Raw genomic sequence first — 14310 nt, 5'->3', positions numbered from 1 at the left:
GGGCAAAATACTTATACTACACTAACGCGTCATCGCGCCCTTCCCTGTTGTCTTAGAGTGCATTTGTGTTATTTATTCTCCTGCTGATCATACTGCCCAGGGCAGTTTGCTGGACGCGGGCAGCATAAATGCCACGGAAGAAAAGCAGCATAAAGTTCGCCAACTTCTGCTGCCTCCTACCAATAACGGCAGAGAAGCGCAGCGCATGGTGTGTGGTGGCTTGGAGAGCGGAAAAACAAACAAAAGCAACAGAATTGAAGAAAATTTATGATATCAGCAACTGTAGATCTTCGTGTGAGCCGTTGCGCCGGAACGGTGGGGATGGATTCGGTTGTCAGTGATGGCGAATCTTGCCCTTGACTGACCAACACGTCCTCCCGATACGATTTCTTCCAACCGCTTTCCAACCGACCTATCCACGATCGCGCTGAAGATTCGTGCGAACGGATTGAAAAGTATATGCAGTATACATAAAAAGATTCAATTTGGTGCTAAGTACACTTGTTTGCACATTTTGTTTTAAAATAAGAAAATCGAGCACACGTATGGGTACGTGAATCAACGACTTGGTCTTGTATTCACACTTTTTCTCTCAGAACCTATCAATCCGTGTCGCTGATCTCTTCATGGTTGTTAAGAGTTGGGCGATCAAGGAGCCACCGGAACAGAAACTGTGCTCGAGCCCACGTTCTGCGGACACTGCGTTGAAGTTGTGAAGAAGAATGGCTTGTTTGCATTTTTGAGCACCGAATCAAGCCTGTTCTCCGTTCCTTCTTCTGCGGCGTTCTTGCGAAACCAGAAGCGGAGCAGATTTGGCTGAATAGCCGCATAAAGGATGGTCGTGTCGTGGATAATCTGCTAATGAGCTGAAAGTCCCCCACCGAAAGGTATACATTATATAGAAGGGCGTTGATCGTATAAAACTGTGTGCGTTCTCATTTCGATTGCTATCCCTTGCGAAAGTATCGTACAATTGGGTTGATTTTGATGTTGTGCTGCAGTTCATGTCTCTGCCGTGTATGAACACGTAATGATTAATTAACCATACGATAAACTACCACAATGCCGTGCGCTATGATTTATTTGTTTGCTTAAAGCATAGCTTATCAATGCACAGAACATTCATACACTTACTTACTTCCTCAAGAGAGTTTAGTGGCGTTTTTCAGTATGTATGACTTTAGACCTTCAGATATATCGAGAGATAGTAAGTATCGCATTATTAAACAATCTTGCAACAACGAACAATGGTAATGCTCGGCTCGCTCAACTTTGAAACACATAACTATAAAATCTTCACGATCAGCTTTAAATAATACACATCTAACATAAGCTTACCTTTTATAGTAGTAGATTCAATGTATGTACGTTCATCATAGAACGTGAGTGTTTAAAGGCAGTCGATCTCGATTCAAATGTACGAGTAGCTAGACGACGATTGCTTCATCCTGTTCATTACACCACTCGCTACACAGTTGAGTGACTTTTCCGGAAACTAAACAAAAAAAGATAGAAAAACATCGCAAAATGAGACCAACCAGTTAAGTACATACACATGCGCAGCGTAAAAGGGGTTGAAAAATTAGTCCAGCTCATTAGAACTGTAAATTTGTGCTCGTTAAATTTCCGTTTCGTCAAGTAGCTGAAACGCTTCGAACGTTGTTAGTGATTGTGAGTGGTTGGGCTGACGCAGTAATGTTACAGAAGAGCGTGGATGCTGACGCTGTGTTGCGCCCAGCCCAAATGTTACACGTAGTCCCACCCAGTGCGCTTGTCGCGGGCGGGCGGGCGGCTCACAGCACAGCTTTTTCTCTTTTAATTTCACCGTTTCCACGACGTTTAGGCCGAAAAAATGGGGACTGAAACAATAACAAATAAACTTCCCTCAACAGTACCACCGTTTTTCGGTTCGCTTGCTCGGTTAACTGTGATGAATTTATTCGTCATGTTTAGTGAATCAACAATCGACTAGCTTCATTTTTCCTTGGACCTTGGTCGTAGTGCAATCTGACGATCACGATCGTTTTTCATCAACAGAAAACTGCGGCCACAGTTTTGATGCCACCAATCTTCTTGGCATTTTTTTACAGGGCTGGCGACTCTTCTGGCACCCTATTGTGTGTGTGTCTTGGGGCTTGGTGTTGGTACGAAAATGGAATTTTCATTTTAAACTTTTCTCACATCTATTTTCTCTTCTCCGTGGTCTTCCAATCTTCTTGTGCGCCTTCTTTTTGCAGTGCATATTTTTCAACTGAGAATTACAATTTTCCTATATATTTTTTTTACAAACACATTCCTTTTGCTGAACGATTAATTCCCTCGACAGCAGGGAGAAGATTTTACGGGCATGATTTAAGCGTGCGACCAGACCAATGGTGCACATCTATTTTTAACAACGGGTTTGATACGAATAACAGCCAACTGGTAGACTGTGGCCGTGGTCAACTCAATGATTATTTTTCAACGTTGATGCTCCCCAAAAGCTATGGTTTACTATTGCCCCGTAGCTAAGCAAGTGCTGGGGTTGGGGGAAGATAATTTGTCAATGTAAGCATAGATAATAAATATATATTAAAAAAATATGAAAAAATTCAAACCTAGGTTATTGGATTCTTACCAGGCAAAGCAGTGTAGAACGAATCGGAATTATCAATATTGTTGTTTCAAAGTTATTACACTGTATCAAGTTCCAAGCGATTACATCGAATGAATTTTAAAACAAATCTATCATCAATATAAATCAATTTTAAGAGCAAAGGATATGCATCTTCTATAGCCACCAAACTCAAAATTATATCAGACAAAATAAATAAAATATTCTTTTCTCGTTGTCAAGAGTTGTAAATGCATTAATAGACTTTTTGTACAACCTCATTAATAGACATTTTGTACAACGGAGAATTTAACTACGTCCGTTCTTTACATGAGTCACTAATCGACCATCCTATGGATGGATAACCGCCCCTAAAAACAGTAAAATGCACCATGAAAAAAAAGTATTCTCACAACTCATTGGTCCTTTTAACGTGTTAAGGCACAATGCTTGCCAATCAATCATTCAGTAGGCATCACAAGTTTGCAAACTAGCGCACGTTTGAAATTCGAATGTAAATATAAAGAATTTAAATTCACTACCAGTTGGAAATAAAAGCGTCGAAAAGCACAGAGGCACAGTTGCAGAACCCAACTAAAAGAACATTTCGTGCGGTGTTTGTAGTGGATATTGATTGAGCACGATTGGAGAGGATTGAGTGAAAAACGAATTCAAACGTACCAATCATGGAAAAAAAATCCAACAGAGGTGATGTCAACCTGGTTGCTTATAATTCCACATTTGCAAATCAATCGAAATCATTATCCGGTTGAAGGTGTGAGAAGAGGAATGATGATTAGAAATACCGCATTTCGTTGAAGCCATAAAAGACATGACCGTTTTATAGCTTCTTCATATTGGCGACAGTCGTGATTTGTTCGATGCTGAAGAAAGGCATAACAAACAAAAATAAAAAACCCTAACACCCAATTTTCTGTCGCTGATTATTTGAAAGCATGGCGTTTTGAAACCACACAGCATGCACAACAAACATCGCTCTTTTGCATGATTCAGTGAACATTTTTATGCACCAAGTTTAGTGCCATGCTCTATTTCTTGCTTTATCCTAGGTTCATGGTTAAATTAGGGCTAGAGTGCACCGAACGGTGTACTCTTCTAGTCTGCAGTTTTCTGCAACTATCCGCAGAACTTCTACTCCAATCGCGTTTCTCGTTCTTATGGGTGCACAAAAGCTTCCTCCGGCACCCTTTCTTTTGAATATTCATGCTGATGTTGATTGCAATGCGGCGCAAAACCACCGCCCGTACATCGCTGCGGTCTGATCGAAAACCGTAAATTCATCATCATCATCCCCAGGAACACCCCGTAGGTTGCGCCAACAATATAGGAACATTTTCTGACACTCGAATTATTTTTTTTTGTTTTGTTTTCGGTTGTTTGACTCCGCAATTCATTCTTTAGAAAGCACTGTTGTGAGAATGCAAAACAACCTCAGTATTGAGCGTAGTACGTGTAGATAGAGAGAGCTTTTTCGTTAATTTTCCCCATGCCATCCAACACAAGGCATACATTTTCGATAGGTCCAACGGTCGCATGATATGGCCGGCTAGAGTTCAAAGAGCTCATTTGCATTTCAACACGAGGCGAATCACGGTGACAGAGGAGTGATTTGCATCCTGTTTGTTAAGTAAGAGTTAAAAACATGCTTTCACTTGCCAAACTACACCCCATCAGAGGAATGTTTTTTCATCATATTTTCATTTTATTTTAGACACAATTAAATTGGATTTTTTTATATGTATACACATTTTTCTGTCTTTAAGCTTTGCATTTAAAAAAAAAGATTTTTTCTTGAAATATTAATCAATGGATTTGTACTGTAATAAATATTCCACGCTCGGTCTAAGGGTTCCTTTTGTAACATTGGTAAAGCGTTGAAAAACCGTCAGCTATATAGAGCCGGTAGCAAGATTGCTAATGAGCATACAATATTTCAGTAGAATAAACCAGTCTGCTGCTGAACCTGCCATAGCGAGACGCTTTTAGCGTTTCTATAAGAGAACATTGGAAGTAGTTCAGCATTTACGTAGCTGTATCGGCCTATGAATTAAAGATGCTATCCAGAATGGACTTGGATCATAAAGCTATTTACGAAATACCATTCAATAAATCGATAAAAGTTCGCGCGTATAAAGCATCCCCCGACATCTTTCCAAGTGGTTGGCGGTTATTGGTTTTTCGTTGCTTCTGCTGATCGAGAAATAGCGCTCTGTTCGATCCGGGTAGAAGACGTACGGGTGTCTTTAGAACTCGCCTAAAGAAGCTAGTAGCGTCCGTCCAAACACACACACTTCAGGTTTTGATTTCCGGTGCAGCTTTGTGCGCGGATGTAGCATAAACTCTTCCTTCGCAAAAGTACACAGCAAAGGTTTTTTCACTAGATGCACACACACGCACATTCGTTCGTTCGCCCATTTGGGGAAAATAGCTCGGAAAATCCCACCCCACCAATATCACTCACGGGTACGCCGCTGCCGGACGCTGTTGTTTTGCATTGCTTCAGAGTGTGTTTTTGCTTTGTTGACATTACGCCGAAGCGAACACGACTACATACACAGTGGCATTTTCTTTTAGGTGTTTCTTTTCTATCGCACACACTAACCGGTTGCCCATAGGCGTGTACCCATCTCGCTCGCACTCACGTCCCACGCGGGCCACTTGGGAGCCATTATTCTTTCTTTAGGAGAGAGAGCTAAAGCAACCATCATTTTATTCACTTGCTCATTTCGCTTGCTTGGATCTTGGATGTTGGTTTTTATTCTTCTGTTTCGTTATATACTCCCACAACGGTTGTGATGAGACGTGCCCACACTAGCTTTTCCGTTTCACAGAATTAGTTTTCACAGATCAAAAATGTAAAATGGAAAATTCTACCACCCGTCACTCACCTACAACATCACGCGCGTTCTTTTCGCTCGATTGTGGCTTTCGTATGCCGTACACACACCGATCAGCGCACTCTCAAACATTCTCGAACTGCTAACAATTTACGTTCAATCGCCCTGGTTTCACCTGGCACTAATATTCACTGACAACGCAAAACGCAAAACGAATGGTTGGTTCTATGCCGCACTTGCACTGCACTGTGAAACGAAGTTCGGAAAAGATTCGAAACACCACACCTGGAGAAACACACTTTTTCACTTCATTTGTTCAGAAGTTGGGCACCGTGAACTCGAGCGCAGCACCGTCACTCTGCACGCGACCGAAGTTGAGATTGAAGTGCGAGAGTGAAGAAAAAGTGCGTGAGCATGAGCGTGTTTTGCGTTGGTGTGCGTATCGTCGGGCGCGCGTTGAATGAGTGAAACAAAGCATGTGCAAGAGAAAACGAGAACGAAGCGCAGTTTCGAGACGAGCGCGAGAGCTAAATGAGAGAGAGAAAAGAAGAGCAAAACCGTACTGTTGAACAAGGTTGTGTGCGTTTCAGCAGGTATAAGCGCTGGCCGTAGGCAGGGTTGGTAAAACATTTCGTTGCAATATAGGGTGTAAACATTTTGAGAAATTAGAAAAGCGACGATTTATTCTTCATTAAACAGTTTTGATTATTTTTCTTTCTTTTTTACTACATGTTATATTTTAAAGTGTATTTGAAGTGAAAAAATATTTAAAATCCCTTGCCTCGTAAACCCTGTTTAATTTGTGCATGTGCATTCTCAATGTGTTTAGTAAAACAATGTATTGTCCATCCTTCTTCCTCGAACGTAGTCCGCCTACCCGATCCATCTGTTGTCTTTTTACTTATGTGCATCCACTGCATCTAAGGGGGATGAAATCAATGAACGAAATCGGAACGCATGAAATGGGCATTTGTAATTTTAAAATTCAAATAAATCACAATAATACATGGTGGACATTTTCGCTAATAGACTTATTACACACAGTTATCCAATCAAATTATTACACAAGTAAATGATGAACATGTATAATAACAATATCTAGAGACACATACACTTAAAAGGTTATGTTTCATTTGTGAACTTAACGTACATATCGTCCATTTGGAGCATTGATGAATGGTTATTTGCTAGGTTTGGTTATTTTATATCTTCTTCGACACGCATATCCGTCAAGTGCACTGGGGTACCTATCGTTGATTAAAAGCTATGTGTACGTGCAAACAGACGATCCCTCCATTGCCATTTTGAAAACAACCCCAAGTACAATCATCTTCATAAGTTTGCGGTGTCCTGCAACGGTCCTCTACTCTGCACGTTTGCTCAACCATCAACGGATCTAATGCGCTAGCTGTTGCGGCTAGCCAAACATACAAGAATCGCAACAACTTTCCTTTAAAGAGAAATAATTTTCGCTGCATGCACACCGTCGTGCACGGCGCAGCGTACAAATAGAGAAGATGCCCTGCCCGACTGGTTAAAGCATTTCGCAGCCATGTGATGCATTGCTCCGTCTGTCTGGCTCGGGTGTTTCCATCCTTTTAGTAGATAAATAGTGGTACCTTATGGTACCTGGAAACTGGGAAAGATAAAGTTGGTAGCGCAAGAAATGTTGCAGTTATGTGATGATGCAAGTGAGTAAACGGAAAGAGGAGCGGATGGCCAGACATAGAAGACACGCAGAGGGAAGGAATTTTGCACTTTTTAAGGCACCGAAACAGTGAAGGTGAGTGATGGTCATTTGCTATACATTCATGGTGCTATTAATATGAAACATAACGGCAGTAAGTATGTTGAATGGTATATACTCCCCCATATGAACATTCAAATGAACCTATACTTTTGTTGTTTTATGTTCCACAAATAATCTTGATGTGTATATTTAGGATCAACCAGCGTCTTTATCTCTAAACAGTCGAACAATATTTAACCTTCGTTGCACTATCAAATCTTTGTTGAAAAGGACAAACTCGACATTAGTGTTTGTGTATCCTTCCAGGCCGCACACTCCGAGAGTTGCATACAAAACTGCATGTTTATGGTGTGTACGCCACCATGTTTATAGTTACTTTATCTTAGCCATTTTCTGTTTATGGTGGCAATAAATGTGGAAAAAATGATCTGTATTCAATCGTCTATTTTGTTTCAATAGGGACACCCTATAGAAGTATGTATGCTTGAGACAGTCTTTACTATTCGAAGGTCAGAGCGCATGGGGAACCTGCTATCTGTCTTTTTTTCTTCCAAAAGGGAAAAATATGTTTTCTACAAAGCTGATACATTTTCTTCACAAGCGATGTTGTAATATGGTTTCGAGTTTGCTTTAGAATTTTTCTGTAGACGCTACAGCGTGTTCCATCGTTACAGTTAGGTAAATTTTATTAGATCTAGCGCCAATCTCAGATATTGAGCTAACAAAGTAAAAGAAAACCAGTGTTTGAACATTAGCATACCCCAAACACTGCGAGCCTTTGCAGCAGCTTCATGTTTTTCATATCTTCGTTTGTCATCGTTCGCTATGGCACACACATTCGTACGGGACCTTGTACCGGAGACATCGCTCACTTCCAGATTCATTTGCAGGGAACAGCAGGCAACCCGCTAACGGGCATGTGACCTGCCAGGAAGAAGACGAGGTTTATAGGAACCCCAAAAAAAACGTAACCAGAGAGAACAAGGAAAAAGAATCGAAGAAACAAGTCGAAATCATGATAAACCATAATATATGACCCTACTGATCGATTGGACTGATCGAAGATGGATCGGAATGGAATGAGTCCACGAATCGCTCATGAAAGCGAAGAAGGCAAAGGCGAAGAAAACCACCACAATAAAGTGGAGGAAGAAAATCATGTTCGAAATTAAACAAACAAAACGCAATACAATCTCCAATTCCATTCCTCAGACACGGGTCTGCGTGTGTGTTGTACTGCCTGCGCGAGAAGGTGATGCGTGTTATGGTAGTTAAATCGTTTTATTTTTCTTCTCTTCTACATTCGAGCCTGGGTTTGTCTCGTTAGCAAATATGATGTCCAAAGCGGACAACTTGCTGGTCCTATCCACCAAAGAGCCTTTTGAATGAACCTCGACGTTAACACGATCGTTGTGTGTTTTAAGATATTCAAGTTCGGTTCAACTATTAACTCATTCTGGAAGTTTATGTTGAAATTAAGATAAGTTTTTAAATGTTATTTTCAATTAGCGCCGTATTGTCTTGTTGAGCAATGTTTTCAAACACCTTGTGTGATAAACATTTAATAGTCTTTAATTTACAGCAGCGTATATGCAACACAATGTGTTTGATGAGCTAGTGTGCTAGGAAAGTCAGAATTACCGATGATAATTAATATCCGGCCTTTGCAAGGTAAATTGAAAATTAACCCAAAAGCCAAATTCCTGCTCCGGGTGGCGATGGCTGCCACACTTTGGCTTGTTAGCAATTGAGGTGTCTCGACATACCTAGAACTACGAATCGACATGTTCGCAATGGGTACAACGATGGGTGGGCAGATCGTGTGTAGGGTAGAAAGAGAACCACGTATGCAAGAACAACGGCCGAGAAGAAATCGAACGAACTAATCTCCATAAATAAAATGTCTTAACAAGATGAATTTTAAATGTTTTGATGCGGAAAACCAACAAGAATGAATGTGAAAGAAGCATACAAAATCGAAAACAGTGCAGTGTGTACTGGTTGATGGTAGAGAAGGCTCGAGTAAAAAAACACACATACGAGAATGGTAATCAGCAGCCAGCGAAGGTGTAGGAAGGCAGTCCAAACCTCGATCTCATCGCACTCACACAACGCAACAGCGATGGTTCCGGAGCACCAGCAGAGCCAATAGAGGCAAGCCTGCAGAAGGCTACCGTCGAGGTAAACGGGTAGTGAGGTGAAAGAACACCAAACCATGTCTTGTCGAAACGGTGTGAAGCAAACGAGATGTGTTCGATTGATGTTTAAAATATCTCAAGGTGTGTGGGGCATAAACATAAGCATAATCAGCCTCTCATGTCTTTGGTTCAGCCGTGGATGTTGGGGCAGGTGGCGAGTGTGAATGTTTCCTGTCTCATGCGCAGCGCGCCACATGCGGTGGATACCCTAGGTATTAGCAGATTAGCACAGGGTTCGAGGAACCGGCATGCTCAACGATCGACTTATCCTTCCATCTCAACGTCGTATGCGAGGGAGTCTGTAGGGTCGCTTGGAAAGACGTTAGATATGTTAGAGAGTGTGCTAGAAAATTGCCGGAGATTAGCTTATGTGGAACTAGGCTTCAATTTCTATAATTGAATCTCGCTCAGCAGTGAGCAGTGAGTCTAGTCGCCTAGCCAGGTGGCTCTGATTTTATCTCTCACACATCCTCTATCTTCCCTTTATTGAAAATGTACGTATTGTACGTCCTTTGAGAAGAGGTTAAATTTCACAAACCATGGTCTTCCAGCGATCGATCAAATAGATGGATGCTGGCTAGGCGTCAAGGTTCGAAGGTTACGTGCATGTTTGAATTCGTGAGTTTCTGAATCATGGTCTTTAGCACGAACGACAACAGCTCGAACCATGGACCGTAAGGTACGAGTCATGAGGAAACAATATGTCTGAATGGTATGCTGCGAAATGGTAAAATACATTTAATTTATATCCATATCTAATTGGCGAAAGATTTGCTTTACCTAAAATCACTTTAATACTAATCCGATCATCTCCAGAAGCACCAAACTGTTGTAATGAAATGATAGTAAAGAACCAGATTAAATATTTCGCTAAAGAGTGAAAGGAAAGTATTGTTTCGAAAGCTATCAATTTCCCCGCAACTTTCTTCTGAGGGATCAAAACACTGTGTCAGATTTTTTTTTTAAACGAAAAATGGTCGCACTCATAACAACTACCGAAAACACACCATCGCCATTGGTAGGCATATGCGTGTAAAGGATTCAGTGCGGGTCCCATCAATCATTGCGCCCAATCTCGGCAGGATCTCTTCGGGGTGGTTTCGGTGGGCTGACAAGTTCGGAATGGTTTCGCGATGTGTGTGTGAGGTGCTTCTGACAGGGCGAAGTTGGTTAGTTTGGAAGTTGGTACGCTGGTACGGCGGCAATACGTGGCAATGTGTGGTGTTGTTTGGTGTACGGAAGGATTTTTGTTTGATTTGAGTTAGCAGGGTGTTCGGTATGGGGCAATTTATTTCGATCTCACCCGAATCCCGGAGCGGTTCACCTAGCGTCGTGTGCAATCGACAAGCTTAGATCAAACACACCGAAAGCTGAACACTAGCCCACGCTATGCTTAAGGTACGATTATTTCTTTGTGCTTTGGACGCATAGTTTCGTGGGATGAAAATATAGCAGTCGAAACAGGTAACTTCAGTTGATTTTTATATACTGAATGTCTGTTGACTTTAACAGGTAGCTTTATTTACAGACAAAATTGTTTATTGTACTATAACTCGCCATTATGATAATGTTATGAATGATAACAATTAAAAAACATTAATTTTATTTCTTATCCTCCACCAATTCTAATGTTTCAGAATTTGCAATGTGGAATAGACAGGCGAGTATAAATCATAAAATACTGTAATTTACTAATTTTTGGTATGGAGGCAGCAAGAACAAATTATGAAACTTTGGTCACAAGCACACAGTATGTAGTTCGAGCTCATTGACACAATGATGTTTAGCTGAATTCCCGCGGTTTGCTGATAACAGCATTGACAACTCGTCTATCGCTACGTAAGCATGTCATCGAGTAGCGCGACCAGTGAGGGTACTGGTGGAATGGAAGGTAATGTGTGACGATACTAGCTAGAGCCGACTGTATGCCTCCCGATAACGCTTTGATTAATAGCAGAATAATCAGTAGCAAGTCCCGCCTGGTGCTACTCAATTAAGCGAAGCCTCCGTGCAACCGATTGTGCATCAGTATATCGTCAGCTCGTTATCTCTCGACTAAGGAATCGATTGGGTGTGTGTGGTGTCTGTGTCGACTTGTGAAGTAGATGTGGCTGGTTCAGCTCTGCTGCTCTGCTAGCGTATATGTAGTGCAGTGTTTGGTTGTTTATTTATTTCTTTACACAATCTGCTGAATGGAGTTACGGAGTTTTTGAAATGCAGCGCTGAAGCGATAATGATTTGAGTTATTGCTATGAACGGATATGAAGCAGCATACTCGTGCAGCCGATGATCGTGAGCCAGGGAATGAAATTGATGAATTAAGAGCAATGATATTACCGGGTATCGATAGCATAGCCTCGGAGCTATGCGTTCAGACCACTCAAAATTTCATTCTTGATGAAGCCGTTACCAATTGATGGATTACTATTGGTGATAATATCGTCGCTACCAGCATCTAAGGCCTTTATTACTAGTGAGTTTTGCATTATACTATGCAATATTATATTTTTAAGCAAATTAAGCAAGTTATTTTTTTACTTGTCTGCTAAATTTAAACAATATTTTTAGATCGATGGGGACCCTGTTTAATTTGCTTTAAATACGAAAGCGTGTGTAAACATGGCATGGGAACCAAATAATTAACGGTAGCGACACGAGCACGAGACCCAGAATGAAATTGAACGTGAAAGAGTGGATGCATAATTTAAAACACAAACAACTCTACTTCCAGCAGAAATGCCGTAATGACGAGGGTAGGCGGCGTAAGCAAAACCACGCTCGAGCGAAGAAAACTATTAAAGAGCTGTTCTATAAATCATCTGCAACAAACTGTGTGACGATACGTATTACATCCAAGCGCAGTACGCATAAATATTGTTCTTCTTTGTGCTTGTTATGGCCCTGTACATGGCCGGGTGTCTGAGGATTCACCGAGCGATGCGTTTCGCTTGCGTTTGAAAGTTTTCCCCGGGAGCAGAACCTGGGAGCATGTACGGCTATTTATAAACAACGCAGCACAGTGGCAGACGTGTTAATCAGGTATGTGGAAAATAGCGGAAGTAGTAATCAACCCAGTTAATTAAACTTGGTGCGCTTTCCTACACACCAACGGGGGGCACTGGTAGTCAAACTATGATGACGAACGCTTCACCAACTGTTTGTGTTCGCTCGAGTTGTTCGTCTCCGTGGAGAAGCGTGAAGAAGCAAAGGAAAGGATTAAAATGGGAAATCTGCTTAATCACAGGAAGCGGGGAAGTGGATGGAGTTTATGCTGCTACTGCTGCACGACTGGCTAACGATCCAGTAAACACCGATCGACCAATCGGTAATTAAGGCCATCGATTGCTGATGTGTTTGCGGAAATGAGCGATTTTTTTGGTTTAGGCAGTACACTGCCGAAGAAATGTACCCATGCTAATCTGTTAGTTTTCCCAGTCACTATGCTTGGAACGTATCAGCGAATGGCACTGTTGGAACATTCGTTTATGTAGAAAGAAAAATCACTGAAATGAAAACGCTCAATTATCTTTATGACTGTATAAATTGGTCGCGTAAAAGATTAAATTGAATTGTGCATAGCAATTTTACTGTTTGTTGATAATTGAAATATTAAAAATGATGGTTTTATGATTAGATGATTTGTTCTATCACAGTGTTTAAATAATCTACATGAGGCAAACGATTGTAATCCATACAAATCAATATTTATATGTTTAGACATAAAAATACGCACGCCTGTAAAAGGAGCTTGGTAGAAAATTGACGATCGCATAAAATGTCACCAACAGCAACGGCATGACTGATGACAGATTTGCAAAAGCCGAATCATTCACAACATGGTTGAGCCAGCCGTCGTCGAGCTCGTATCGTGCAGGTCTACCCAACTGAACTGCTCAACACCACACGTACGCATTCCAATTATGTTTCTATCACCGTCGAAGCGTCTGTCAGAGAAAGTGAACCCAATACGGCGGGTTACGGTGAAGTTTTCCGACGAAGAAGTACGGGATATGGTTTTAGTGACATGGCTCGGACAGGAACACGTGGTTTCAGAGGACATTTTTCATAAATATTTATAGATCGCAATATTTCAATCCAGGCGATGCTGCTGTAGAAAAACACGCCGAGAAAATGCGTACGTTTGCTGGGGAAGCGGGTGTTGTGTCCTTGCTGGGACTGATTTCCTCATTTGGGTTCTAACCGTTGTATGTCTTTTTTATTTTGTTTGGTAAGCTACATATACCTAACAAACGTCACGATTGTAGAAAGGGAGTAGATATTTCCGAGGATGTACCATGCGTAACTTCATTTACTGTGTGTATATTTTCCAAGATTTTGTTCAACCCTGCCAAATACACCCTATTCAAAGCATCGTCCCTTGCCTACGTCACACTGGAAAAGCGTATACGTTGACGGTTGGTTGAGAGTAAAAGTTAGACGGGTTCGTGGTGCAAGTGTAGGAAAAAAATGAATATTTATGAGACAGTGATGACGATCCGCTATAATGGCGTGTATACGCAAGGATCTTTGTAAAGGATCTGGCTGGGATGCTGCGTAGGAGAAAGTTGAATTAGAAAAATACCATAAACGACGGAAAAGGTGCAACGAAGCAAAGAAAGAAGAATTTGTAGATTCTCACAGTACAGTTGAGGATAATTGTGCAATCAGAACAAACGAATATACATTTGCATTTTCTTACACTTTGTATCTTTTAAATGGTCAATAATGCTTGTTCATAGAATATACGGTAGAATATTCAGGTAGAGATTCAGAGTAGATCGTATAGTATTGCATTTGAGTAGATCGTAAGGAAGTTTTTGATTTATTGTAGTGTTGTGTACTCTCTACAATTAAATGCATAGTATGTTACAGCAAAACCTCGACTAGTTCAACCAGGAGCTGTTTGTTTTT

General features: G+C 41.2%; 1 protein-coding gene across 7 annotated transcripts in view; it reads right to left on the bottom strand.

Annotated features, from left to right (window-relative positions):
* Positions 1-14310, bottom strand: part of LOC120900155 (frizzled-2) — a 59344-nt gene that overhangs the window by 26218 nt on the left and 18816 nt on the right. Inside the window, exons 1-2 of one of the 7 annotated variants that reach the window (XM_040306786.1) lie at positions 5503-5858; positions 1339-1495 (exon numbers count right to left, since the gene is read on the bottom strand). The exons of 1 other annotated variant lie outside the window; for it this stretch is intronic. The gene's annotated coding sequence lies outside the window, so the exon portion shown is untranslated. 5 more of the 7 variants (XM_040306788.1, XM_040306789.1, XM_040306791.1 and 2 more) reach the window with 5 other exon arrangements.

The sequence above is a fragment of the Anopheles arabiensis genome, chromosome 3, assembly GCF_016920715.1.
Source record: "Anopheles arabiensis isolate DONGOLA chromosome 3, AaraD3, whole genome shotgun sequence".
Taxonomy (NCBI): domain Eukaryota; kingdom Metazoa; phylum Arthropoda; class Insecta; order Diptera; family Culicidae; genus Anopheles; species Anopheles arabiensis.
This window is presented reverse-complemented; position numbering and strand designations above follow the sequence as displayed.